General features: G+C 43.5%; 1 protein-coding gene and 1 long non-coding RNA gene across 10 annotated transcripts in view; one reads left to right on the top strand and one right to left on the bottom strand.

Annotated features, from left to right (window-relative positions):
- Positions 1-26732, bottom strand: part of DLGAP1 (DLG associated protein 1) — a 329410-nt gene that overhangs the window by 78066 nt on the left and 224612 nt on the right. The gene's annotated exons all lie outside the window — the stretch shown is intronic.
- LOC118618715 lies at positions 6124-25873 on the top strand. 2 transcript variants are annotated; one of them, XR_004957087.1, is made up of 5 exons: positions 6124-6182; positions 6369-6459; positions 16468-16518; positions 24726-24808; positions 25776-25873. It is a non-coding gene; the product is annotated as an uncharacterized LOC118618715 (long non-coding RNA). The 2 variants fall into 2 exon arrangements; XR_004957088.1 differs by lacking the exons at positions 6124-6182; positions 6369-6459 and adding an exon at positions 11589-12233.

Below are 26732 nucleotides of genomic sequence, written 5' to 3'. Positions count from 1 at the left end.
AAGGCAGTGGCTGATCTTACCCCAGAGCCAGCACACCCAGTGGACAGCTTCAGACCACATTGAAGCACCACCACGCAACCACCTCCACAAATGACACACTCAAGGAATGGACTCAATGGGTACCTAAGCCCTGCTGAAGTAAGTCCTTCTCTGTGTGGTAGACCCCTGCACAGTTGATCATCTGAAGTAGTTAGAGGTCTGGTGGTTAGTGGGCATGGCCAGTCCTTGCAGCTGATCAGCCTGAGTAAAACCCTCCCATTGACATGGCAACAGCAATCAATATTCAATTACAACAGAAGGGTATAGCCCAGCCGGTGTGGCTCAGTGGTTGAGTATCGACCCATGCACCAAGAGGTTGCTGGTTTGATTACTGGTCAGGGCACATGCCCAGGTTGTGGGCCTGGTGGGAGGTGTGCACGGGCCAGCAAATTGATGTTCTCTCTCAGCAATGTTTCTATCTCTCTTTCCTTCCCTTCCTCTCTCTCTAAAATCAATAAAGAAAAAATTTTTTTAAAAATAGAAGGATATGAAGTCCACACAAGGGATGCACCTTAAGGGCCCAGCTGGGTGACCAGGGAGGCTGTGTCACTGGACCCTGCAGGATGCCTACTGCAATAGGCCACCCTAGAAAACCTAGGAAACATAGCAACTCTACCTAATATATAGAAACAAATACAGGGAGGCTGCCAAAATGAGGAGACAAAGAAACATGTCCCAAATGAAAGAACAGAACAAAATTCCAGGAAAAGAACAAAATGAAATGGAGATAAGCAATCTAACAGATGCAGAGTTCAAAACACTGCTTATAAAGATGCTCAATAAAATTAGTGAGAATTTCAGGGAACTTTGTGAGGACCCCAAGAGCATAATAAAGGACCAGTCAGAACTGAAGAATGCAGTAACTGAAATAAAGAATAATTTACAGGGAATCAATAGTACAGTAGGTAAAGGCAAGTAGCAAACCATTGCTTTGGAATATAAGGAAGCAAAAAACACCCAATCAGAATGGCAAAAAGAAAAAAGAATCCAAAAAAGTGAGGATAATATAAGGAGATTGTGGGATAACTTCAAGCATACCAACATTTGTATCATGGGAGTGCCAGAAGGAGAAGAGAGAGGGCAAGAAATTGAAAATCTATTTGCAAAAATAATGAAAGAAAACGTCCCTAACTTGGTGAAGGAAATAGACATACAAGTCCAGGAAGCACAGAAAGTCCCAAACTAGATGAACCCAAAGAAACCCATACCAAGACACATCATCATCAAAATGCAAAAGGTTCAAGACAAAGAGAATCTTAAAAGCATCAGGAGAAAAGCAGTTAGTTACCTACAAGGGAGCTCCCCTAAGGCTGTCAGTCAATTTCTCAAAAGAAACTTTGCAGGCCAGAGGGTGTGGTAAGAAATATTTAGAGTGATGAAAAGCAAGGACCTACAACCACGTTTACTCTATCCTGCAGAGCTATCATTTAGAATTGATGGACATATAAAGAGTTTCTCAGACAAGAAAAAGCTAAAGGAGTTTATCACCACCAAACTAATATTATTGGAAATGTTGATGGGTCTTCTTGAAGAAGAAGAAGGTAAAAAAATATCAACAATAACATGGCAATAAATACACATCCATTAACAATTGACTCTACAAACAACATCAGCAAGCAGAACAGAAACAGACTCATAGATACAGAGAACTATTTGTTGGTTGCCAGATGGGAGGGGGGTTGTGTGAAAAAGATGAAGGGCTTAAGAAGTACAAATTGGTTGTTAGACTGAAGAATCTCAAAGGGAAGCGGGGAGGTGGACTGGGAAGAGAGAAACCAAAGAACTCATATGCATATATGCATAACCAATAGGTACAGACAATAGTGTGGGGAAGGCAGGAGGGGGGTGGGTGTGGGGAGAAGGGGAGACGGGGGTCAAGGGAAGAAAAAGGAGGGACATCTGTAATACATTCAACAACAAAGATAAGTTTCAAAAGAAAAAAAAGAGCACACATATGTCAGGTGGCCACAAAACAGATGTGGGATCAAACCCACTTTCTGTATCTTCTTATTAATGGGTTCTTACTGGCTAAGCTAATGGGTCACATACTATAAAGCCATGTTGAGGAATTATTTAGCAGTTCTCAGTTATTAAATTTTAGAAAGTCTTTCAAGCATAAGAACAAGCCCATAGAGTAGATTGTGGACATCTCTTCCCAAATCTGTGTTCAGTGACATTTCACTAATAGCCTGAAACTGATCTTGGTATAAGTGTTTACACCATGGAAATTGGCATGTGCTATAAACCAGTAAGTGTCCCTCCCACTGGGGAGCCCATTGTTAAGCATTTCTAGCACATCTCTATGCACAGAAGTACTATAGTATTTAAAATGTGGTCCACAGACAGGTGTTGATTTACAAACTATTTGATGAGTGCATAATGAGATGTACATGAAAACTGAAAATAAGCTTTTAGAAACTTTTCTAGCAATTCTAGTTTGTCAGTTGATTCTAATGAAAATTGTGGTTTTGTTTTTGTGTGCCTTTGGTTTTTTTTTTAATTTCCTTTTCCTAGTAATTCATTTTCATTGCATTTTACTGAAGTGTTGTTCTGAAACAGATTGGACAACAAGCAAACAAACAAACTGGTCCATCACTGGAGATAGTTTGAGAAGCACAGGGAATATTTAAAATGCTGTGGACAGGACAGAGATAGTACATGTGAGATTAAGAACACATTAGAGAAGTAACGTGAAACTACAGGCTGCTTTAGAATGAAAAATGATATAAAAAGGCCAAGAGAACAAAAATAAATGTGGAAGCACCTAAAGAGATTACTGCACAAATGTAGGATGCACTTGTGATTTTAATGTCAGGTAAGTTGCCTATTTCTAATGTGGATGAAAACGGGCCACTTACTAACCTGAGAAGTTCAGAGAAGGCCTGTGTGGTGTCCTTACAAACTCAGAAACCTAAAGTAACCACATAAGATAGTCTGAAATTAAAACATTTTAGCTAAAAGCATTTTATGGTGCATAGTCATGTCCTGGGCTAGAATCTTCCCTAAAAAAGGTCAATCTTTACCCTAACTAAGCCTGTCTATTGTTTTTTGCATCTGAGACAGCATACTTGATAAACATACCTTTGCAAAAACAAAGTAATTTCCCTTTTTCCAGACTCCTCAAGGCACAGGTACCAAACCAGAGTGGAGACCACAAATCCCTTCGTTGTCATTGTTATCACGTTAGTTGTTGGCTGTTAACTGTGTAAAAGAAGTATGTGTCTATCATTTTGCTTTTTTTAAAAATCCTCACCTGAGGATATTTTCCCATTTATCTTCAGTTAGAATGGGAGGGAGAGACACATCGAAGTGAGAGGGACAAATAGACAGGTCGCCTGCTTGACCAGGGCTGGGGATGAACCGCAACCACAACAAGCGCCCTTGGCCAGGATTGAACCTGAGACTCTTTGGTCTGCAGGCCAATGCTCTACCACTGAGCCAAACCGGCCAGGGTTATCATTTGGCTTTTTATCTAATCTCAGAGGTTTCCTCTACTTTGCTTTTTCCACCTCCCCAGTGTATCAACGGATTTCATGTAACCCACCTCTATCTTCTGATTGTAATGTATAAAGCAGGGTGCAGAACTGCCATTTTCTCAATTCATTGATGTTTTGCTTCCTGGCAATGGTCATCAGTTTGGTTCAAATAAACTCACAAAAGTCTCTACAGGTTTGCGTGTTTCTTACATTAACACTAAGAAAGTGTGTAAGGGTAGAAGTGTGATATTTAGAACCAGGGGAAAATGGTTGTGCTGCATTTCATTGTGGATCACTCTCTGCTCTGAGGAGAGAAAAACCATCTCTTATGAGGAATGGTTTCAGGAAGAGGTTGTTCAGTTTTTGAGGCAAGGAACCCAGAGGGGTTTTTAATAATTATTTAATTATTTTGAAGGCTATTGTGTAGAGGATGGCATGGACTTGTTCTCTAAAGGCCCCAAGGAAAACCACAAAAGTAATAAAAAGTAATTCCCCAGTAGTCAGTTGCCCAAAGATAGAATAAGACCTTACTAGGTAATGAGTGCTCAGTCCCTGGAGGTGTTCAAGCACGGACAAGCTCATCTTTTGGCTGGGAAGTTATTACAATTGTATCACCATCTTTAGGGTGCCTGAAGAAGGTGACAAGATTTCTTTCAAACTGGAGTGCCAGTGGCTTTATGAATATGAAGAGACCACTAAGAGTGATGCTAAGTAGTTGAAGGAGAAAGCCAAGGGACAGGCCAGGTAATGTTACCAACAGGCTGTTTGGTAACAATGACACCTCTTCTGGCATTCTGGGTGTGCATTTCAGTACGAATGAGGACAAAATGGCCAAGAGAGAGGTTCACCACTGCTGCTTCCAGTCAACAGGCCCAGAAGTGCTGGCCTTACATCAAATTGTGGAAATTGGGCCCCCCCATGGGTTCCCCCACCCAGTGCCAATCTGTGGTCTAGCTTGAGGACTTCACAGGATAAAAATCCACATGGAAACAAAGATGATGAGATGGGGAATTCATCCACACCCTTGGTGGGCCATTAGATCAACCTAAGTACCAGAGAGTGAGTGAAACCTTATTCTAATACAGACTACTAAAAATTTAATAGATATGTTCTAATGAGAGAGGAAGATCTCACTACCCGCATTTGTTTGATGGTAAGACTGAGGCTCAGAGCAGGTAAGTCCTACAGCTGCTAAATGGTACAGTTAGCATACTCAGGGCTTCAAATCCCATCTCTTTCTTATACCCAAACCACCTGTATTCATCCCCCTGATAAATCTTCTACTTCAGCACCTTGTCCAGTTAAGCCTAATACTTTCCATCGAAAACTACCAGGAAACTTCTTCTAGCACGGTACTTTGTGCCCCGCAGGAACTTGTCAAAGGTTTGGAGAATGAATGAATTTGGAGTGGTCAACAGGGGTGTATCAGCTGCAACTTTAAAAATACTGCAAAAAGAGAGAGAGAAACTTCACAAAACAAAATACACATGGAAAAATTGCTCCCATGTGTCAAAATATTTACAGCATAACATTTACAGGCCACCCAAAGTGTGGTGGTCAGTGGTCCCTGCCCTGCTGGCGTCATGGTGAGGAGGCAAAGGGCTGTGGGGTGGGGGGTGGGGGCTTCTGGGACAGGAGCAGCCCTTCCCTTAGCCTTCTCTCCCGGGTAGTTTTGGCTTAGGAGACGTAGCTATGAGAACGATTTCCACTAAAGTCATCCTCCACGGAAACCACAAAGACTAGCTAACCTTTTCTCCATGGAAGTAGAGAAAAGCATGCTTGTGTGAGCGTGTAGGGGGAGGAGAGGGAATGTGGACAGAGAGGGAGGGGTAGTGTAATAACTCTTGTAGTCATAAGACTTGCCAGTTGGTAGTTACTAGTATTCCAGACACTTCCTAATGCCAGACAAATGCCCCAAGCCTGGGCATGTCTGGCTCAGAGATCTATTCAACTGATAGCAGCCGGTTCTTGTGGGGAGAACAGATCTTTCAGGGAGCAGTGCTCTGAGACTAATCAAACATAACATTGTTCTCAGAAGGAAGAATGGACAGGTTTGTTTCAGTCACAACATTTTTTTTAAGAGGCACTCAAGTTGTTTTTACAAGTTGCTACAAAACTTGGGCTTCCTGAGGTGAGCCTGTTGCTCACAGTGCCTTACTGTACCAAAATCCAGAGAGGGAGGGATCAGAAAGTTAGTCATTAAAAAAAGGAGGAAAAAAAGCCCCGGGCACTTCATGCCTGGAAATGATGTCAGACGCAGCCACTCCTCTGCTGGAACCGCAGTGAAACAATGCTCAGGCAGCCCGGCAGCTGCTCTCCAAATGTCAGCGCCAGCCGGCAACAGAGCTTGAAAGCCACCGAGCTGAAGGACTTTGTGCTGTACCTTCCTCGCCCACATTTTCCCCAAGCACTCTCAGGAACCTGGCAACAGGTAACGTGGCAACCTTTGCTTTATAAAATGGCAAGTGGCATGATTTCAGAGAACAAATGGATTTTTTTAAGTCAACTGTATCTCCCGCACCACCCCCACACCCACCCCCTCCCTTCCAACCAAAACTCTGAGAAAACAAAGTGCGCTGGGACAGGCAGCCCTGCTCTCTAGTGTGCCCTGGTGGCCAGGCTGGGAACATCACCGATGAACCTTGAAATCCGCTGCTCAGCTGCAAGGTAAGTTCCACCGTGGAAAGGGGTATACATCTCTGCTGGACTCGTCTCCCAGAAAAACATAAAGAGTGGAAGTCAAGACTCAGGATGTCTTGCTTTTTAATGTATCGCCTTAACAAAAATTTTACTCTAGCTGCAGGGTAAGAGCTTTAGATTGAGGTTGCTGATTTTTTTTTTTTTTTTTTAAAGCAGCAGCAAGTGTAACATTTTTAAGATGGAAAGTTGACAAGAACTGCTGTAGCCATTTGGTTTGGCGGATGGCAGTGAGGATTCCTGCTGGGTGAGACTTGCGTTTTCCACTTTTATCTGAATTTGTATATTGAATGCAGAAAACTTGCTCTCAGGCAGAAGCATTTGTAATTCACATTGCTGGTTGCCCGTTTGCAAGGATTACTTAGGATTTCCAGACTGTAGGCCTCGGCTCCCAGAGAGTGTGCCTTGCAGCCCCACTTTAGTTCTTTTATCTCCGTGTGGGGCCAACGCCCACGAAAATGCCAAGGGCAGCTTTTTAACCAGTCTTCCTCTCAGGTACGCCTTCCTCTGCTCTGCCTCCGATTTGGAAGCACGACAGCAGTAGTTCCGGCCAGTTGTGAGGGCATCCGTTCTTTCTCCCTCTCTGGAAATGTTAACTGGAAATTAAGAAAGAGGCTCAGATCAAAGGAACTTTTCTCTTCAAAAAGTTCCATTAATTAACTAAATTAAAGGAAGTTAAATGATGTTTGGAGGAAAGTCATTTTAGAAGGTCCAGGTCGAGAGGCTGAGGTCTAAAACTTGTAATGTGGACTTTTAATGAAGCTTTGGCAACCAGTTAAATAGTATTAGAAATTGAGGGTTACCATATGTAAAACCAGTTGTTGCCTGAAATCAATCATTTCAAAGGAACATCTTGAAAGTAGACAGACATTTGGCTAGAATTTGCCTAGACCATTTAATAGTAAAGATTAAAAACCCAGGGTTCTGAGTAAGAATCATTTGCCCAGTAGCTAAGGTGAGTCACAGCCTCTTAGAACTAGGCACACATGTTGAAGTCAGGATGTTGAGAACACTGGGTTTACTAATTTGTGAGGCAGGGCTGTTGCTTCCAGTTCACGGCTCATTTTCCCAGCCTTTCCAACAGGTGCTATTGAGTCATCCATGTGCACAGTGACTGCCCTGGCAGTTTCATCTGTTGGGATTACATTTCCATTTGTTCCATTACTTTATTTTATTTCTACCATTGAATCAGATATATCACTTCCTCTAGGATTTAGGGATTTTTTTTTTCTATGTTTGAAATATGGTGTGTCTTTCAAAATGTGTCCCAGCAAGGTCTGCAGGCCTTCCTGGATTGAATGGACTGCTTACAGGAAGGGAAGATCCAGGGCCCAGGGTCAGGGTTACCAAATTATATAAGGTTTCCTGTTTGGGCAGCTGGTGTACCAACTCCTCAAGTTAGGTCAGACCGAGTTTTGCTGAAAGACAGCATGCCTAGTGGAATAAGGATAGTGTCAGAGCAGGGAAGAAAATTTTTCTTTTAAGCTTCTCATCAACAAACTTTCATTTCTTCTCAGATGTCACTTCTCAGCAATACTTTCCTGTATTCTCTTATGTGAATTTATTTTTCCTGATCAGATTGAAAGGAATTAGTTAAGGATGTAAGAACCACAAGGCCAGGCATTGTTGTATGTTTACTCATGATGTGACCACAATCCTGAGAACATACGTGGCACATAGTAGTACCGTGTATGGTAAATACTTGTTACTTGAAGGAATGAACAGGAATGAGAAGAGACATCTTGGCAAAAAAGAAAAGGAGACTAACCAGGAGGTCACCAGGGCTCAAATAAAATGAATATCCACCAAAGCTACTCTCAGTGGTCTTGCATGTTGCAATACAATCACCTACCACCAATGCCCACTTCTGTTTTGCCACTGGCCAAATGCAATTGTGGCTGGCCAGTTTTTGACATGGAGCTAGTATGTGAAACACCAGCCTAATATCAGTGGAAACCAGCTGTTTCTATGGATTATCTACCTAATTTCCTCCATCCTCTCTGCTTGGCACCCATAGGCACTGAGCAGATGGCTCATGAGGGGGTTGCTGATGCTAACTGCCCTTATCCCGTGCAGCTGCCTTTCTCCTCAGTTTCTTTCATTTCTTATTATACTTTGAATTACTATTCTGTGCTCTTTCTTTTTGTGCAAGATGAATATCAGAGAGCCAGGGAACTTTTGTTGCCTCCTGGTCTTGTTTCAGGAGAATTAGTACCACCTGTACAATGGGACCTGGAGCCTGGAATACAAGGAGACAACTGGAATGGAATTGCGTAACTGAACAAGACTCTCCTACCATGGAGCTGTGTGTCTGGTAAACACAGCAGAACCCAGGTGTACCTGCCAAGAGCTATATGAAGTAGCTGGTTGGTTCTAGATGGGAGCAAGGTATCAGGCATATGTTGCCAACCTGTCTCCCTCAAGAAGATGAGATAGATGTGCAGAGCAAATGACCCGTGTGCACACCAGGGTAGGTCAGGTCTCAGGAAAGCCCAGTCAGGCTAAGTCCAAACTAAAAATTCTGGCTGGATGTATCAGTAACCTTTGCTCATTGGCAAATTCTCTGGGCTTTGGAAAGAAGGCAGATCTATCAAACCAGCCTAATGCCGCTGCCCTATGGACAGAGGACCAGGAGGGAGGGCTCAGCCTGGAGCAGAAGTTTTCGCACACAGTATAGTCAAATCCCCAAACCTGGGAAAACAGGATGTGTGGGGAAGTCAAGAAGAAAGAAAATGCATTTGCCATCCCTTCCTGTTGGTTTCAGCATGATGAGGAATAATTACCTGGGTCTGGAGAGCCAGGCATGTGGGAGGCCACAGGAGGCTCTGGTCTGTGTAGTCGGCAGTTAATTCTTCATCCCACTCCTTCCCTCTTTCCTCCCTGAAATCCACCTTTCCAAAGTCAAAACAGGAAAAACTATGCAGGTTAACCTGTGGAATACTGTTTGCTGGGCCCAGAAAGGACACCAGCCCTTCATGGACTCTCAAATAACAGAATCAGCACTTTAAAATGACACCTTATTATCCACCCATGTCACTGACTGATGGGGACACAGATCCAGAGAAGGACCTGTCCAGCTGTCACACAGGGCTGTCTGTCCACATCATGGGTTCAGTCCTTGCACTAGCTTTTACAGTTTGAGTGTAAAGGGTCACTTAAAGGCTGCACTTAAAATGCTACTTTACATTTGGGTTTTTATCATTTGCCAAAATTAAATAAAAATAATGCAGAAAACAGCGTGGCTGGCACCAAAATTTGTATCAATTCATTCTGCCTACCTCTCACCATCATCCTCATTCACCGAATCTAATACACCAGGTGTGTCCACAATCCCAATTCCCCAAGTGACAAAAGGCTGGCGAGTTTGGCTTGTTCATGTTCAAAGGTGCAGTCTGGTTGGAACCTGCTCTTCCCATCTAAGCCTCTTAAGATCTCCTTTGAACCCCCGTGAGAACAATGTCTGCATCCCAAAGCCCTTATCGAATATCTTTTGGTCAAATGTGCTTGGAATTCGGAACTTTTGGGGCTGTGGAAAGCTAATATACATGATACACTGAGGGAGTCTGGGGGAGCACCCCTCAATCATGTACTTTAAGCTCTCTGTCTGCAGGAAGCAGAACATTCACACCGCAAGTAGTTCCTGGGTCAGGTTTTGGGCAATGGCTTTCAGAATTGCAGGTGAAGGAATAGTGTCCACTCCACCCTTCAGATGCCCGGAGCAGTGAGTGCTCCCTTCCAGGGCTTCCTTCAGAGGCAGCTCAGGTCCCGGATGGAGCTCTGTCTCCACCAGGCCCACAGGGAGGGTGGCAGGTGGTGCTGGACTTGGCATTGTAGTTGGGCAAGGTTTTTATATCTTTAGGGAAAAGAGGAATCCAAGATCAGATCTCATACTCCTTCTGACATTGTCTCTTTCCTTGACCTTGCTGGAGTTTTGGGTGTTTATTGGTTTATCACTATCAAAAGCATCCATTATCATTTTTGTTATCATGGTAATTGTGGTACTAGTAGGGAATTTTAACTGGCCTCTTCCCACAATGTGGACCAATCTCTCTATACAAATTAGATAATGGGATAGTCTGACATGTTCTTATAAACATTTCACATTTGCAAGTGTGTGTGTGTGTGTGTGTGTGTGTGTACTCATCTTTTCCATCATTCTTTTTCTCATTCTTATCCCCTACCTTCAAGCTATAGTCTGACTTCACAGCACAATCCATAAAAGCAACATTCTTTCCTTGGCCCACCATAGTTTGTAGTGACAGGAGGGTGGCCCCATGCGCGGTCCAGGCTGGGCGCAGCACTAACTTGATATAGCTCAGGACACTCACCTAAAAGTTTATCTGCAGTGGCGCTCTTCATGCAGTAAATGTCACCTAGTACAGACAGTTTAAAATCATTTCAAAACACACATTTTTATACATTTCAAACCCAAGACCTAACAGAGATAATCCATGGAACAGCTTGAATTAAAGAATAAACGAATGGATTTTCTGAGACATGTTAGTGAACTGCAGATATAGATCGAGCGCTAGCAATGTTTATTATCTAAAACAAGCACTGTACGGTCTCCTGGTGTAGATGACATTCTACTTTTCAAAAGGAACTGAAGAAAGTAAAGGCAACAGTGTGAGTATTTTGGATTTCTACTGTCAGAGGTGAAAGATTTTAGAAAGCAACTCTACCCACTGCAAATCTGCCAAGTCAGAATACGTTAAAATAGTCTGTGTTGTACGTTTGGGACAGAGGCTGGGATTTTATGCTCGTTTTGGGACTGGGTCATGATCGCAGTTTACACTGTTCATAATTATGACGGTGACATGACTGCTTAAGTGCAGGAATGCGGAAAAACGAGAGGAATCAAATTAACTACTAATAAAAGATGGGGAAATGGATCACAAGGAACGGAAGTATTTTGATGGCCACTGCTCAAAGGTTCAGCCTTTTGCAGTTGCTGATAACCTTGTCAGGTCTCCAGACACAGGCCAGTCTTGTCACCCTCCAGCACCTGGCTGAGAGGCAATAAAATGGTGGCCTTATCTTCTAAGGGTGGAATTAATCCAACCTCAGCCCATGGTAATTAGAGTAAACTGAAATTGCCTGCCATTTACCAAAAATGGGGGAGGGAGGCAGGGAGAAAGAAAGAAAAAAAAAAGGCTTAAAGCAGGAAATTGTGTTTGTCTCTCTCGCTGGATTGTTTTTTAAAAAGGGGAGCAAAACAGCCAGAAGTTTTTCAGGGAGTGAGAAAAAAACAGCCTGGCCCGGCTGCCCTCTCCCTGGGGAACAGGGTTGCTGACAGCGCAGTTCCACGTGACCGTCTAGAGGAGAAGCTCATGATGATGAAAATCCAAAAAAGCTTCTTAGGAGCTTTTCTTTCTAAATGTAAATGACTGACTCAGTGCTTTGCGGAGCGGGGAAGGAAGTCACAGTCACACCGAGTGACTCATTTTGTGCTGTTAGTTCAGGCAGTTGGATGAAAAGTTTTAGCAAAAGCAGCAAGTCTACTTTAAATACTAGCACAGTAAGGAAATTCCTCTCTTTCGGGCTGAATGCCATCCACACAAAAGAGCTCCTGTTGACATCTCATTTACAATCTCCCCCAGGACACAGACAAGACCGTTTCAATAAACCCGGCTCAGAAACACCTATTGTTCAAAATCTTCAACTAGCAACAGGCTACCAGCACTCCCTATTGTTTTGTAAAATAAAAGATTTAGAAGGAGAAGGATTGGGACTGTGGAAGCCATGAACAGAGGAAGGAAAAAAACCTCCCTTTGACCTAGTGCTGTCCGAGGGCGTGCATGAAGAATAAAGTTAATGGATTTCCATTTTTATAAGAAGTGCATAAGAAACGTTCGTTATGTTCCAGAAGTGGTGATTGGGAATTCTAAGTCTGATGCCAGTACTGTGTGTTAAGAAGCTAACTCCTGCCAACATGCTAGCCCTAAACGAAAAGCCAAAAGCTATACTTACCCTATTCTCAGCCTCACGGAAGCCCTGATAGCAGCCAGAGCAAAGCCCCAGGTGAGTCTTTGATCTGGGCTGTTTCTCTGGGATTTGTAGCTTGACTGTCCTTTCTAAGGAGAATTTTCAGACTCAGCCTCTAGAGCACACGCCTCTCATTAATGATTTTGTCCTTCCCATCGTCACCGTTTTGCTTCCTCTTTTAGGCAAGCTTGAACACTTTCTGGGGTTATATAATGTGGTCTTTAGTGGTTTTTCTTCAGCTTTGCCTCAGATTAAGAAATACATTTGTGTTTACCAAAATGCTCACTATCTTTAACCTCCTAATATATCTTTCAGTTAAAGAATGTTCTCCATCTTGGCAAATGACCCCTTTATCTATCCAGAGTTCAAGCCAAAACTCTGGACATTATCTTTAATTCCTTTGGGTCCTTCTCTCCTATCTCTTAAATCCCTCTGGAATCATTCCACATCCTCCTATCCAACCTTTCTGCTTCCTTAGATCGATCCTATTGTCTCCTCTCTGGAGTATCTTAGTAACTTCCTAAGGTTTCTCAAACTGCTAGTTGTGACATATTAATGGGTCATAAAGTAATTGAGGTGGGTTATGCAGTTTCACCATTCAAAAAGTGAGATAGATTAGGAAATGTCACTAGAAAATGGATCCAACAAAGGAAAAGTATTGTTTCGTAAGACTTGTTTCAGCTGTGTGTGTCAAATGTGTGTGCATTCTGTATTTTGTTTGTCAAACGATTTTGAGCAATACTTTTCTAATTGGTCTCCCTGGATCTGTCTTGTCCCTGCTTCCACATCGCTGTGCACACTTAAGCAAGAGTTGGAGATACTCAACAGACCCTGTCACTCGTCGGCGGACAGGTCTGCCCTCAGGGTAAAGTCTCAAATATACGGCTTCGGAGAGTCTGACGAACTTGTTTCCTGCTCATCTTTCTGGGCTCAGGACTCTACATCCTCCTGACCACTTTTACTTTTAGTTGTTAAAACCTTCAGGTTCCCCAGCCTTTGCAAATTGAGTAAGTTATTTTCTTTTTCTCTTTCCGGTATCAGCTTAGGCTTTAGGTCACCTCTTCCAGGTGGGCTTCTGGAATGTCTCTGCTAGACCTCATTAGAATACTGCTCTTTTCATTTGAAAGAGCATTTACTGCATGATCATTCTCAATTCCCGATTAGACTTTAAGCTCCAAGTGGGTGTTCAGTAAATACTTGCTGAGTAATTATTGTGCAGTGAATGTTTCACATTGTACACAGTTCACATTTCCTTTCTACATAGAAATTTGAATAATTATTATAAAGTTTTTAATCTCTTTCTCAAAGCTTTTGTTTTCATTTTTTTATACAGCAGTATCTCCTGTTCACTTGCTTTTTAAAACATAACCTAGTTTAAAAATTCACTGAACTCTTAGAAATCAAAATAATAAAATTTGGAGAGCCCTGGTTGGTTTGGCTCAGCGGTTAGAGTGTCAGCCTGTGGTCCAGAGAGACCCAGGTTCGGTTCCTGCTAATGGCACATATCTTGGTTGCAGTTTGTCCCTGGCCCTGGTTGGGTCGTGCGGGTGGCAACCACTTGATGTGTCCCATTCACGTCGATTTTCTCTCTCTCTCTCACGTCCTCTCTCTCCCTCCCACTCTATCAGAACAAAAAATGAAAAAATGTCTTCGGGTGAGGATAAAAAAAAATTTGGAAAAAGCAGTTGGACTTCTGGCTGGCCACTTGCTGTCTGAATCTCAGGTCCTTCATGTGCAAAAGAGGGACAGAACTCAGTGAACCTCTGGCTTGAACTTTCTCTTTTTTATTGTTGGAAGTGTTACAGATATCCCCCTTTTTTCTCCATTGACCCCTCCTTCCCGCTCCTGTCCCTTCCTGCCTTCCCCAGCCTAGTGTCCCTGTCAATTGGTTGTGCATATCTGCATATAATTTTCTTGGTTTATCTCTTCCCACCCCTTCATCTCCCCAGTCCATTTGAGGTTTGTCAGTGTGCTCCCTACTTCCATGACTCTGAACTTTTTCTTTTTAAGGACCAGAAAGGCTAAGTGATTTTTCTCAAGGTTAAACAGTGTTTTAGTGGCAGGATATTCTTAGCCTTTCTATAGATTTTTAACAACAAGCAGCAAACAAAAAACATAACTTTTCCCAGAAATTGACAGTGCCACTAAATTTGTGGGAGAGAGAACCATAAAATTAAAGAAAACTTAAAAACAAACAAACATCATAATGGACTCCCGCCTAGGCAGATCCTAACACTTTTCAAAACAGTCTTTCTAGCCCTGGCTGGTTTGCTTAGTGGTTAGAGCGTCAGCCTGCAGACCAGAGAGTCCCAGGTTTGGTTCCCACTAAGGGTGCGGGTCTTGGTTGCAGTTTGTCCCCTGGCCCCGGGTGGGATTGTGTGGATGGCAGCCCTTCAATGTGTCTCTCTCACATTGATGTTTCTCTCTCTCTCTTCCTCCTTCTCTCCCTCCAGCTCAATCTGAAGATAAATACAAAAAATAAATTAAAAAAAAAAACAGTCTTTCTATTGTTTGTTATTAAGTGAAGAGATGTTCAGATTTCCATTTTAAAATTGGAAGTGAAAAATTAGAGAATTTTGTACATCTTGACCTCTTTGTAGAGAGGAGGCACAATGAACAAATACAACTGATAGTGTTGTAATTAACCCAAGTATTAATTAATAGCTGGAAAGAAAAAAGAAAAGGCCAAATAGATGCATGCCCTGGTCAGTCTGGATGACATAGGGAAGATACTTGCCTTTTAGTCACACCTGGAACAGGTCATTGGCCAGAATGGGCATGGCCACCGCAAGCGCGGGAAGACTTGATATTTTAATCTCCTAAGCAAAGGGCTTCTCTCTCTCTTGTGTGCTGGGCTCCTGGCTCTCGCTTCAGGGGGCACACTCCCCTGAATTTGACCATGTGGACCCCACACAATGGACCGATGGACTGTGACTAGCCTGGTGCTGTGCCAGACCCAGTTCCAACATGGAACGGAAACTTTGGACACTGGCTTTGCTTCCAGCTCTGCTGAATCCCCAGCTGAGTATCTTCCAGTTTAAGGAAAATGGGACTTTGAAAACCCAGGGTTTCCATGCAAATAAAGCTTTCTACCACATCTCATCCTCCCACGGGGACCTCCAGAGATGCCTCTTCCGGGGCACTCCAAGAATCCCATTCTCACGCAGTGGGAAAGGGCAATGCACACAATTCTCCAAATACACTACCTTCCTGAAGATGCCAAAAAAGCCATCCAAATGCCTTTCTTAGTGCTGAGACCCTGGTGCCCTGACCTGTAACCACTGTCAAGGCTAAAGCTATAGCTCACCAAGAGGAGACTTGGCCTCCGTTCTTGTAACTCTCTCCCCTGCTGCTCCTGCCAGAAGTCAAGTCCCTGGTTTGCCTGCTTTCCTTACTTACTTATGTTAAAGAGTCTGGGTTGGGGTAACCTGTTCTGTAAAGTAAAGTCAGCAGATAGACACCCCTTTGGGGAAAAAACCCTACAACAGTGATATTACTTTAATTTTTCCAAATGTAATATGTTGTACTCTATAACTTAAACCAGTGTATGCATTTGCTTTATTTGTTGTTTTCCCCCCTCTAAAAAGACAAGTTGTAGTTTGCCCTTGTTTGATACAAAAGTTGATAGAAATTATGGTAAGAAGAAATTAATTTTGAAGTGCATTCTTACAAAGAATAAAGAAAGTCACATACTACTGTAACTCCATATAAAACTGCTATGCTCATGAGGACCCAACTTTGACATCAAATAGTTATAGTCTGGTGATGGGCTTCTAGATGAGTATTATTTTATTCTTTAGGCTTTTCTGATTTTTTCAATTAGAAAAACGAACACGCATTACCACTGTAATCATAAAAATGTGAAAACGTTAGAATAAAAATTAGATATACGATTATGTCTTCACTGCTATTACACTTGACTAAATTAATTTTATTTTTACCATAGATGTTGCTGTATATTTTTCTTATTTAACCATTTGTTTTTTGAAGGGAATTTTATATGATTACTACATTAAAAGAAAAGAATAGTGAAAAACTCTTAACATTGTTTGATATTTCACTCTTTAAACACTTAAGGAACATTGACCCATAAGACTGACGAACACTGGCATGTAACCCCTGTACCATCTGGCGGCAGCATGTTTTATTTGCCTCTCCTGACATTTTCACACCTAACAACTTACCATTTCCAGAATGCCATCTTTTACAGGTCTGTAGCCCACGTTACACATGCTGTTTGCTTTCTGATAACCACTCTCCTTGCCAACAGGAGGACCCCAGTGCTGTTGACTTTTCCACGCAGTCATGACTTTTGGGGAAGGTGAGCACCTCTCTAGGTTTGGATGCTGAATCTTCACTGGTCTATGGACAAAGGGATGAGAAGGGAAGCCTGGTGGGAATGCCTCTGGGGAGATTTATTTACAGTGACACGAGTCAGGACATCCCTTTCTTCCTCTGGATATTGTCATCAGCAAGAGATGCTCTGAACTGTGTGGTTGTCACCTGGGGACCACAAGGAGCATCTGCCTGATAAGCCAAACCCACGGTGATGTTCAAGGTAAACAGACGGCAAGAAGCCAGGTTTGATGCATTCATTGGCTGCCCTTCCTCTGGACTTGCTATTTTTTGAAAAAATAAATGCCTTTACCAGCTAAGTCACTTTGGTTTTGTTTTTAAAACTTTGTTTATTTGCTTATTTGTTTGGTGAGGCACTTATGTGATGTCTTTATATATGCTAAGTGTCCTTCCTTGCTTAGGAAACTATTCGTTCAGATTCACTTCGTTTGAGTTCCATTAGCACCTCCTACATATTGTTATTACAGAACTCATCACACTTTGCTTGTTCCGGCCGATTCCCAGTGCTCTCGGTGAGCAGGCGGCTCTTTGTCCACTACTCTATGTGTTTGTTGGCTTAAATGATTCTGTTTGGCAAATTCTATCACACAAGACAGTGCTTTTCAACTGGTGTGCCACAAGAATCTTTACAACCTACAATATCTGACTATTTAGTCAGGGGCACTGACATCGTTTTCCTTAGACTGTCAAATAAAAAAATAATAGCAGCCAACACAACAATAGCTGTCCAGTGTAAATGAATCAAAATTATACCAATTTATTTTTATCAGATTGACAAAGAATATATTTTTTGGTGTGCTGCAGAATTTTAGTAATTATTTGATGTGTGCCATGAGATGAAAAGGTTGAAACTCGCTGACCTAAGGGAATGGAAGAGATCTGGCAAATGTGGGACTGAGCAAGTGGAGGGAGCAGGGCGGCAGCGAACCTCCAACTGGACTCCGAGGGCAAGAAAGAGAAGTGTCACCCACCTCACAGCTGTGCTCGGGCTGCCTCTGGACGTTAGAGGGAGCACGTGCGAAGGCCCTGTGAGCTGCTGTGCAGATGTGATAGTAGGAGCAGCACCAGCAGCGGTAGTGATAGTTGTTACTTTTTTGGGAGCCAGCTGAGTAATTTTTCCAAACCCAATTCTTCCTGGAGCAACATGAATTGACTTGGCCTTTGGCTGATATTGAGTTGGGACTCTGGGAATACTAAAAAATATTTTATAAAATTTGCATAAAATTACAAATTTAGGCTAAGGGGGCGGGGGGCGATGCTGTAAAAATTAATAGGACCAAAGGGAATGATTTCTAATCAAATTGTATACACCCCCTCCAACCGCCCCCAAAACACTCATAATATTTGATATAAAAATAACATGGTGACAAATAGCTGCATAAAAGGGAACAGTTCTTTCAACATAGTTTAGGATGATGCTAAGTAGAATTTTAAAGTGATTGGAGTCAAACATAGCTTGAGGAGGAGACAGGAAATAATGTTTTAAGTGATGCATAAATAGAACTGATGACTTTGGGGGTTTGGAGAAAATAGGTAGAAAAGTTGGTACTGGACGGTCTAATGTTACCACAGTAAGTGCCAGTTTTAGGAGGTCTCTATTTTCTTGAACAGAGTTCGCTTCTGAGAGAGAGTTCAGAGGGGCTTAACCAATGCGCTCCAGGATGCCTCTTTGAATTTGGAGCAGGGGGAGAAGCCGGGGCACAGGCAGATAATCTCTTGGACGAGCTGGAGGATTGGCCTTGGAAATTCCACGGGAGGAGAGAAAAGAGACTCAGGGAGATCTTGGCAGGTGGGAGGAGGCTGGAGCAGAGATAGCAAGTCTGGGCAATAGAGAAAGGGAGGCAAAGGGTAAAGGGAGGCCAAGAACACATTTTTCAATGCTTTGTCTGAAGCAGGGGCAGCCCTGAGCACAGCTGTGAGGTAGGTAACATTCCTCCGCTCCTTCTTGCCATCAGCAGCTGGAGGTTTGCTGCCACCCTGCTCTTCCCCACTTGCTCAGTCCCAAGTTTCTGGATCTCTCTCATTCCCTCAGGGACCTGCTCTTTGAAAGGTAAAAATACAGCTAGCCTGATAAAGGAATGAACTGAGTGTAGGGGGTGGGGTTGGGGGTGGTGGTAATGATTGCACTTTTAAAAGAATTCTTGCAAACATTCCTTTCCTCCAAAGTTCTGAATATGTATTTTAAAAGGAGGTCTGTGTAAAGTCGGCCTTAATTCCAGGGAGTGTCTAAAACTGGACATTTTTGACACTGCTAATAGACCTATATTGGCAGCAAACCCATTTTCATGCCTCTCAATTGTAATTAAGTCTGGAAAGGGAAGCACTGAATTAAAAAAATTTTTTTTAAAGAATAGTTTGTTGATTTTTAGAGAGAGAGGAAGGGACAGGGAGAGAGAGAAAGAAACATTGACGTGAGAGCATCACATTGATCAACTGCCTCCTACACACCCCAACCAGGGATTGAGCCTACAACCTGGGCACATGCCCTTGACTAGGAATCGAACCAGCAACCTTTTGGTGTGTGGGACAATGTCCAACCAACTGAGCCACAACCGCCAGGGCAGAACTAAATTTTATACATTATCTGTTACAGGCCTGGAATTGTGCTAAGCACTTTTTTACAGACTTCCATTTTACAGACATGGAGCTCGAAGTCAAGTTCAGAGAGGCTGTACCCTGCCTGTGGCAGATGGTGATTATTAAAGGTGACTGCGACAGTATCTTCCATCTGATGTGTTCTTGTAGCACAGGGGTCAGCAAACTTTTCTGTAAAAAGCCATAAATACTTTAGGCTTTGTGATCCATGCCATCTGTGTCCCAAACACAGGCTGGCTGTTTTGAAGAGATGAGCCAGATTTCATGGGAAGGCACAGTTTGCTAAGCCTGCTCTAGAATTTCATCATTCCTGTCAAGAGGCGGAGTCTAATTCCCCTCTCCTTGAACCCAGGGAAATGTGTGATTTGCCTGTGACCAAGAGAGAGTGAAGGAAGTGACACTGTATGACCTCTGAGGCTGAAAAGGTGATGCAGTCTGTACTGCTCCCTGGGACGGCTGCCTGCTTGGAACCCTGGGTCACCACAGAAGCAGTCCAGTTGTCCTGAGGCCCCCATGCTGTAAGGAAGCCCATGTCAGCCATGTGGAAAGACAGAGAAGCCCCAAGGCTGTAGGGAGAGGGGAGATGCTCAGCCAGCCCCCAGTTGTTCTAGCCCTTCACCTGACTGCAAGCTCTGGAGAGACCCTGAGCCAGAATTAAATAGCTGAAGCTCCTCTAAACTCCTGCCCCATAGAAGTGGAAGAGTAATAAGATGATTGCTATTGTTTTAATACATATAGAACATTTCTCCCAAACTAGTGAGTGGCAGGTTTGGGATCCAAACTGATGTTGGCCTGACCTCAAACCTGTATTTTTCTATTACATGATTGCTTCCAGCAGCAGAAAATTGTGCTAAAATATATGTAATAAATTTTTATCCTGTTAACTATTTTTAAATGTACAGTTCAATAAGCACATTTATATTGTTGTGCAACCAATCTCCAGAATTATTTTCATCTTGAAAAACTGTGCCCATTAAACAACTGCCCATCCCCCCACCCCAGACCCTGGCACCACCATTCTACTTTCTGTCTCTATGAATTTGACAACTCTAGGTCCCTTGTGCATGTGGAATCATATAGAACTTGTCTTTTTTGTGACTGGCTTCTTGCACTTAGTATAAGTATATGTGCATGTGTATTTGAATATTTATATTATTCCAAGCCTGTGCTGGTTAGTGCGTCTGACCAGTGAGTAGCAAAGGTTTGTCAAGGAAAAATGTCAGAGCTTCCAAGTCCTGTAAGTCACAGATGCAGCATGTTCCAGGAAGGACCTTGCAACAGCACTTTAACAAAGACGATTCCCAGTGTCCTGCCCCCAAAGGGCTTTGAAGAAAGAGGAACCCATGAATCAAGAATAAGATAAGGCTGTTTGATTTGTTTTAACTTGCGGGCTGTTTGACTTCCCTCTCAGAGCCATGCCTTGGGGATGAAATCATTTTCTCTCACACAGCCCTTTCAAAGAGTATCAAACACAAACATCACTGCCTACTTCTTTATTTCCTCTGTGTCCAGGGGTATGTATTGACTTGGTGGAATTTCTGTGACTAGCTGGGAATTATGTACTGAGCTAAAAGTCCTGCAGGGAATCAGCTAAAACTCAGCCTAAGATCCAGCCTTTGGGGGCTTCCCTGACCTTCTCTGCCGTCCCCTATGCCTGACCTAAGACCAAAAGGCAGGTCTGGGCAGAAGTGCGCTTTTTTTTTTTTTTTTTTATCCTCACCCGAGGACATTTTTCCATTTTTTTTGTTCAGATAGAGTGGGAGGGAGAGAGAGAGAGAGAAACATCGACGTGAAAGGGACACATCGAGTGGCTGCTACCCACACGACCAACCAGGGCCGGGGACAAACTGCAACCGAGGTACATGCCCTTAACAGGAACTGAACCGGGTCTCTCTGGACCACAGGTCGACTCTCTAACCACTGGGCCAAACCGGCCAGGGCAAGGTGCATATTTTTAAAGTCAACATCTTTTTTTTAATTTTTTATCCTCACCTGAGGACATTTTTCCATTTTTTGTACAGATAGAGTGGGAGGGAGAGAGAGGAAGGGAGAGAGAGACAGAAACATCGACGTGAAGGGACACATCGAGTGGCTGCCACCCACACGACCAACCAGGGCCAGGGACAAACTGCAACCGAAGTACATGCCCTTAATGGGAACTGAACCCTGGTCTCTCCGGACCGCAGGCCGACGCTCTAACCGCTGAGCCAAACCGGCCAGGGCTAAAGTCAACATCTTAGCTTCCTCTCTCCACACTCACCCTATTGCCTAGCTTACCAGTTACACCAAAAGCTAATGGAAGTGATCTTTTTGAACCTCCCAGGGTCTCAATCTCCTTTGAGTTGGGATTTTAGTCCAGAAAAGTTCTGAAGATAATAATCAGAACCTCAAAAGGCAAGAAAGCCTTTTAATACAGATCCTCTTTCTGAATCTTTCACAAGTAGCCTGCTGGCAGCTTTGGAAGGTGGTCCTGCTGGCAGAACCTGGGGTGAGGGCTGACCTTCCCCAAGCCCTCTGCGGCCCCTGGCTCAGCGGGGAGGGACTGTGGCTGTAGAAGTCTAGCCAGTATGGGGAGACTTCGTAGGTGTTTTGGGCATGGTCTAAGAGGCCCATCTCTATTAACACTTCCCTCCTTCCCTCCTCTGGGCAGGACAGACCTGCCTTCTCCCTCGCCTCTTCCCTCTCTGGGGCCTTTCCCACCCACCCTCCTGCAAGAATGCTTTATTGCCTGGAAAGTCAGAAGCAGGGATTGCATTGTGCAAATCTAGATACAGTTTTGGTTTTTCTTTTGTGGGAAAGGTGATAAGGGATAGAAGGGACACCTGCTGTTTAAGCAGGTGATAGGAGGAATGGGGTGGTAGACAGAATAATGGCCCCGAAGTCTGAATCTTTGAAGTCTGTGAATATGTTAACTTACGTGGCAGAGGGGACTTCCCTGATTAAGTTAAACATCTTAAAATGGAAAGATTATCCTGGATTATCTAGGTGGCCCCAAAGTAACCCCAGAGGTCTTTATAAAAGGGAGGCAGGAGGGCCAGAGTGGGAGCGGGAGATGTGGCGGTGGAAGTCGCAGTGGCTGGGAGGGTTTTGAAGATACTGTACTCCGCTGGCTTTGAAGAGGGAGGAAGGCACCACAGGCAAGGAGTGCAGGCAGCTTCAGCCGCTGGAAAGGCGAGGCGTGGATTCTCCCCAGAGCCTCCCCCAGAGCCTCCCTAGAGCGCACCCCTGCGGACCCGTCGTACACTTCTGACCTTTGAGATGTAAGATGACTGGTGTTGTTTTAAGCCACTAGGTTCGTGATAATTTGTTACAGCAGCAATAGGAAAACAGTACAGGTGGGAAGAATGAACGTCCTTGAGAACAGCTGCTGCCACATTGAAATAGGCCAAGAAATAAAATAACAGACCAAACTAATGCTTCTCTCCCTCAAAATAGTGGATCTCAAAAGTGGTCTCCCAACCAGCAGTGTCAGCAGCACCTGAATGTGGGTCCGAGTCGCGGCCCCCAACCCGGATCAGGTGATTCAGGACCTCTGGGGCTGGGGCCTGGCAGTCTGGGATTTAACAAGCCCTTTAGATAATTCTGATGCACACTAAGGTTCACCTTAGTAAAAGTGACCTGGGCTGGTTCTTCATGAGGGAAGGGTACTTGTGGACCTTCTGATGTCTGTGTGTTCCTATCGAATCTACAATTACACTAGTTATTTCATGATTATGCTTGGCTAGAAATTTGAGTGATGAGCAAAGTTATCTCCCCAAGACAGGCTCTGCAACGGGAATGTGGGAGGATGGGGAGCCCAGAATTCAGTCTCCATGTGTTCACAAGTCCCCACTTCCTTCACACAGCCTGTGCCTGTGGTAAAGGGACCAGGAACCAGGCCAGATTGTGATTCCAGAGCCCTGCACTGTCACATACATTTGTCTCGGCCTGGGGTGGCAGAAGGAATGGTTATTTTTCCTCTTATCTTAAAAATTTTTTTATTAATTAATTAATTAATTTTTTTATTACAGATGTCCTTCCCTTTTCTCTCCATTATTACCCTCCTCTCTCCCACTCCAGCCTTCACTGCACTGTCTATGTCCATTGTTTATGCATATATGCATATAAGTTCTTTGGTTTATCTCTTTGTACTCCCCACCCTCTTCCCACTGAGGTTTGTTAGTCTGTTCCTAGTTCCATGTATCTGGATTAATTTTGTTCATCAGCTTATTTTGTTCATTATATTCCACAAATAAGTGAGATCATATGATACTTATTTTTTTCTGACTGGCTTATTTCACTTAGCACAATACTCTCCAGGTCCCCCCATGTCATCTTAAAGAGTAAGAGATCTTTCTTATAGCTGCGTAGTACTCCATTGTGTAGATGCCCACTCATCTACTGATGGGCACCTGGGCTGTTTCCAGGTCTTAGCTATTGTAAATAGCACTGCTATGAACATAGGGGTGCATATATCCTTCCTGATTGGTGTTTTAGGCTTCTTAGGACATATTCCTAGAAGTGGGATCACTGGGTCAAATGGCAGTTCCATTTTTAATTTTTTGAGGAGACATATTGTTTTCCATAGTGGCCGCACCAGTCTGCATTCCCACCAGCAGTGTACTAGAGTCCCCTTTTCTCCACACCCTCGCCAACACTTGTTGTTTCCTTTTCTCTTTTCTTAAGTCTGTACCTGCTGGAGGCAATCCTATATAATGAAAAGATACTTTTTTTTTTTTTAATCCTCACCCGAGGATATTTTTCCATTTTTTGTACAGATAGAGTGGGAGGGAGAGAGAGGAAGGGAGAGAGAGAGAGAAACATCGACGAGAAGGGACACATCGAGTGGCTGCCACCCACACGACCAACCAGGGCCGGGGACAAACTGCAACCGAGGTACGTGCCCTTAGCGGGAACCGAACCCGGGTCTCTCTGGACCGCAGGCTGACGCTCTAACCGCTGAGCCAAACTGGCCAGGGCAAAAAGATACTTTTGAAAAGTTTCAGAAGTTTTAGGATCATGCAGACATTGATTCAGTCCTGGATGTACCTCGTATTAGTTGGGTGACCTTGGGTGTGTGATTTTTCTGGGTCTCAGTGCCCTTTCTGTAGAATGGGTGTGCTGAAGGTACTTCTGTGATGGAGTTGTAGAGAGGTTAAGTGAAATAATATAGCTCAAGGTCCTATTGCAGGACCTAGAAAAAAGTAAATGCTTAATGGTATTGTTACACATCATTAATTATAGTTAATATTATTAATTGTAATTAATAGCTATTATTTACACCAGCCCTGATGGTCATCATCTCCTATTTCCAGGCTTCACATATATAAGGGACCCAATTTACAAGTTCAATTCATTTTAAGTTCTGTTAATAACATTTCTTGTTGAGGTTCTTTAAGGCTCTATGAACAGGGAAAGTCCCCTATAAGATGAGGGCATTTCTCCTAGCTTCCCAGCTGGTGGAACTTTTCGCAGCAGCCTGGGTCCCCAGCCGGAGGAAGAGGCTGGACCTCAGCGTGGATGTTCCCATTTCCCCTACTGCCTGCATTCCTCTGACCCAGCTGGTCAGACCTGGTATTTTTCCTCCCTTCTCCTCAGGCAGCTTCCATGTCACCCAGACAGCTGCCGCCACATCATGCTGCTTCAGAAGCGGAAGTGAGGTGAAGTTAGGACCTTTCCGGGTGAGTGACAGCATTTGAGATGAGATGAATAAAATACCGGTGCTTAGGGAAAACCAGACTTTCCCCAGGCCCCTCTGCTCCACCTTTCCCATGACACGTAAAATGAGCCTGACTAATGTCAGTCCATATGATTTGTCAGCCTCTTTGGGAAACAGTGGGTGCTGGTGACTTGGGTTTGAACTGTCCCTTCGTGAGAGTGGCTCTGAGACCCCCTGCAACGAGTGAGCCTGCATGCATCTGGTCACTTTGTCCTGGGCTGTGCCACTGAGCATGTGCCGGGCTCTGTGTGTGTCCCTCGGGGTATCTGCTCCGGTGGCAGATGAGGTATTATTCCAGTTCACCCTTGGATGCTGCAGGCTTTTTCCTCAGCTACCACATGACAGGGTGAAAGCATTCCAGGAAACCAGAAGGGCTGTTCGAGCCTCTGGAATGTCAAAGGAAACTGCTCAGCAGGGCTGCCGGCTCTTCTCTGCCATGTCATTTCCTCTGAGCTTGCTCCACTTGGCGGCCTGCTCACTTTCCACTGAATCCGCACACTTTAAGGTTTACCTTCCAAAGATGGGAGAACCTATATATTTTTCCTCCACAGAAACTTTAATTTTTTAAGGTTCAAGACGTCTCCAAAGGTCATGATAAAGACTATTTACAAGAACAGGGGAAACTAACAGATGTAGAATACATTCCCACTTTTAATTCTAATTTACTCTTTAACTGACAGGAGGGATTGGTTGTATTACATCTGCTTTAGGCCATATGCACCCAAGGGTACTGGCTTTGGACTCAATGTTTGTTTCCCCACAAAATCCATATGTTGAAGCCCCAACTTCCAATGTGAAGGTGTTTGAAGATGGGGTGCTTGGGAGGTGAGTAGGTTCAGATGAGGTCATGAGGGTGGGGCCCCATGATGAGATTAGTGCCCTTATAAGAATAGATCTTAGATCTCTCTGTCTCCTCTCCATGTGGAAAGGCCACATGAGGACACAGGGAGAAGGCAGCCATCTGCAAATGAAGACAAAGACAAAAGCTCTCACCAGACAGCTAACCTGCTGGCACTTTGACCTTGGGCTTCCTAGCCTCCAGAATTGTGAGAAAATAAATGTCTGTTGTTTAAGCTACCCAGTCTGTGGTATTTTGTTACAGTAGCCCAAGCAGACTAGGCAATACCTCAGGAGCAAAATAAACTAAACTCCAAGAAATAGATCACAAAGACCCAAGCAGCTGGCACTGAATGCTCCTCTTCCCTGTCCTAAAAGACAAAATAATGATTTTCCACAGATTTTCCCAGAAGCAAAGTCTAGCTACCACACATTGAATATGCACAAAGAAAGAACCTCGGCTATGAGTCCTTGAATTTGCCAGGTTTCATGGCGGCAATTTCTACATCCTGCTGCCTGAAGGACATACTTTTTCATTCCTCTCACCCACAGCAATTCCACACCTAACCCAACAGCAGTCCGGTGAGGGCACGAACAAGTCCCGATGCACTTGTATCCTATGCACTGCAGGGGTGACCTGGGCTTAGGAGCCTTTCAAAAGGATACAAGATATTTGAGTCTTGGAAAAGATTTACTGTCACTGAACCATGAATAAAAGACTCAAAGTTAAAACTAATAAAATGTTGTCATTAACTAACATTTTGTCAGCATCACTTATTAACTATTAACAACATTCCATTCCATTTGAAAATACTTTGTGGATTAGATTTTTTTTTAAATTCTGTGAGGAATTACTATAGAGGTATGATTACCAAGGAATCATAAGTAATCAAACTAAATAAATTTTATATACATAATTTTAATTGTAGACCAAAAAAATGATAAAAATTCTTTCAAAATGTTTATAGAAGACAAATTCATTTCATGGGGATGTGGATCACCATAACATGTTTGAAATGATGTAGTGTGGATTTTCTAAAGGAAGCAGA

Source organism: Molossus molossus, unplaced genomic scaffold, assembly GCF_014108415.1.
Source record: "Molossus molossus isolate mMolMol1 unplaced genomic scaffold, mMolMol1.p scaffold_m16_p_6, whole genome shotgun sequence".
In the NCBI taxonomy this organism is placed as follows: Eukaryota; Metazoa; Chordata; class Mammalia; order Chiroptera; family Molossidae; genus Molossus; species Molossus molossus.
Note: the sequence above shows the minus strand (reverse complement) of the source record. Positions and strands in the feature narration are given on the sequence as shown.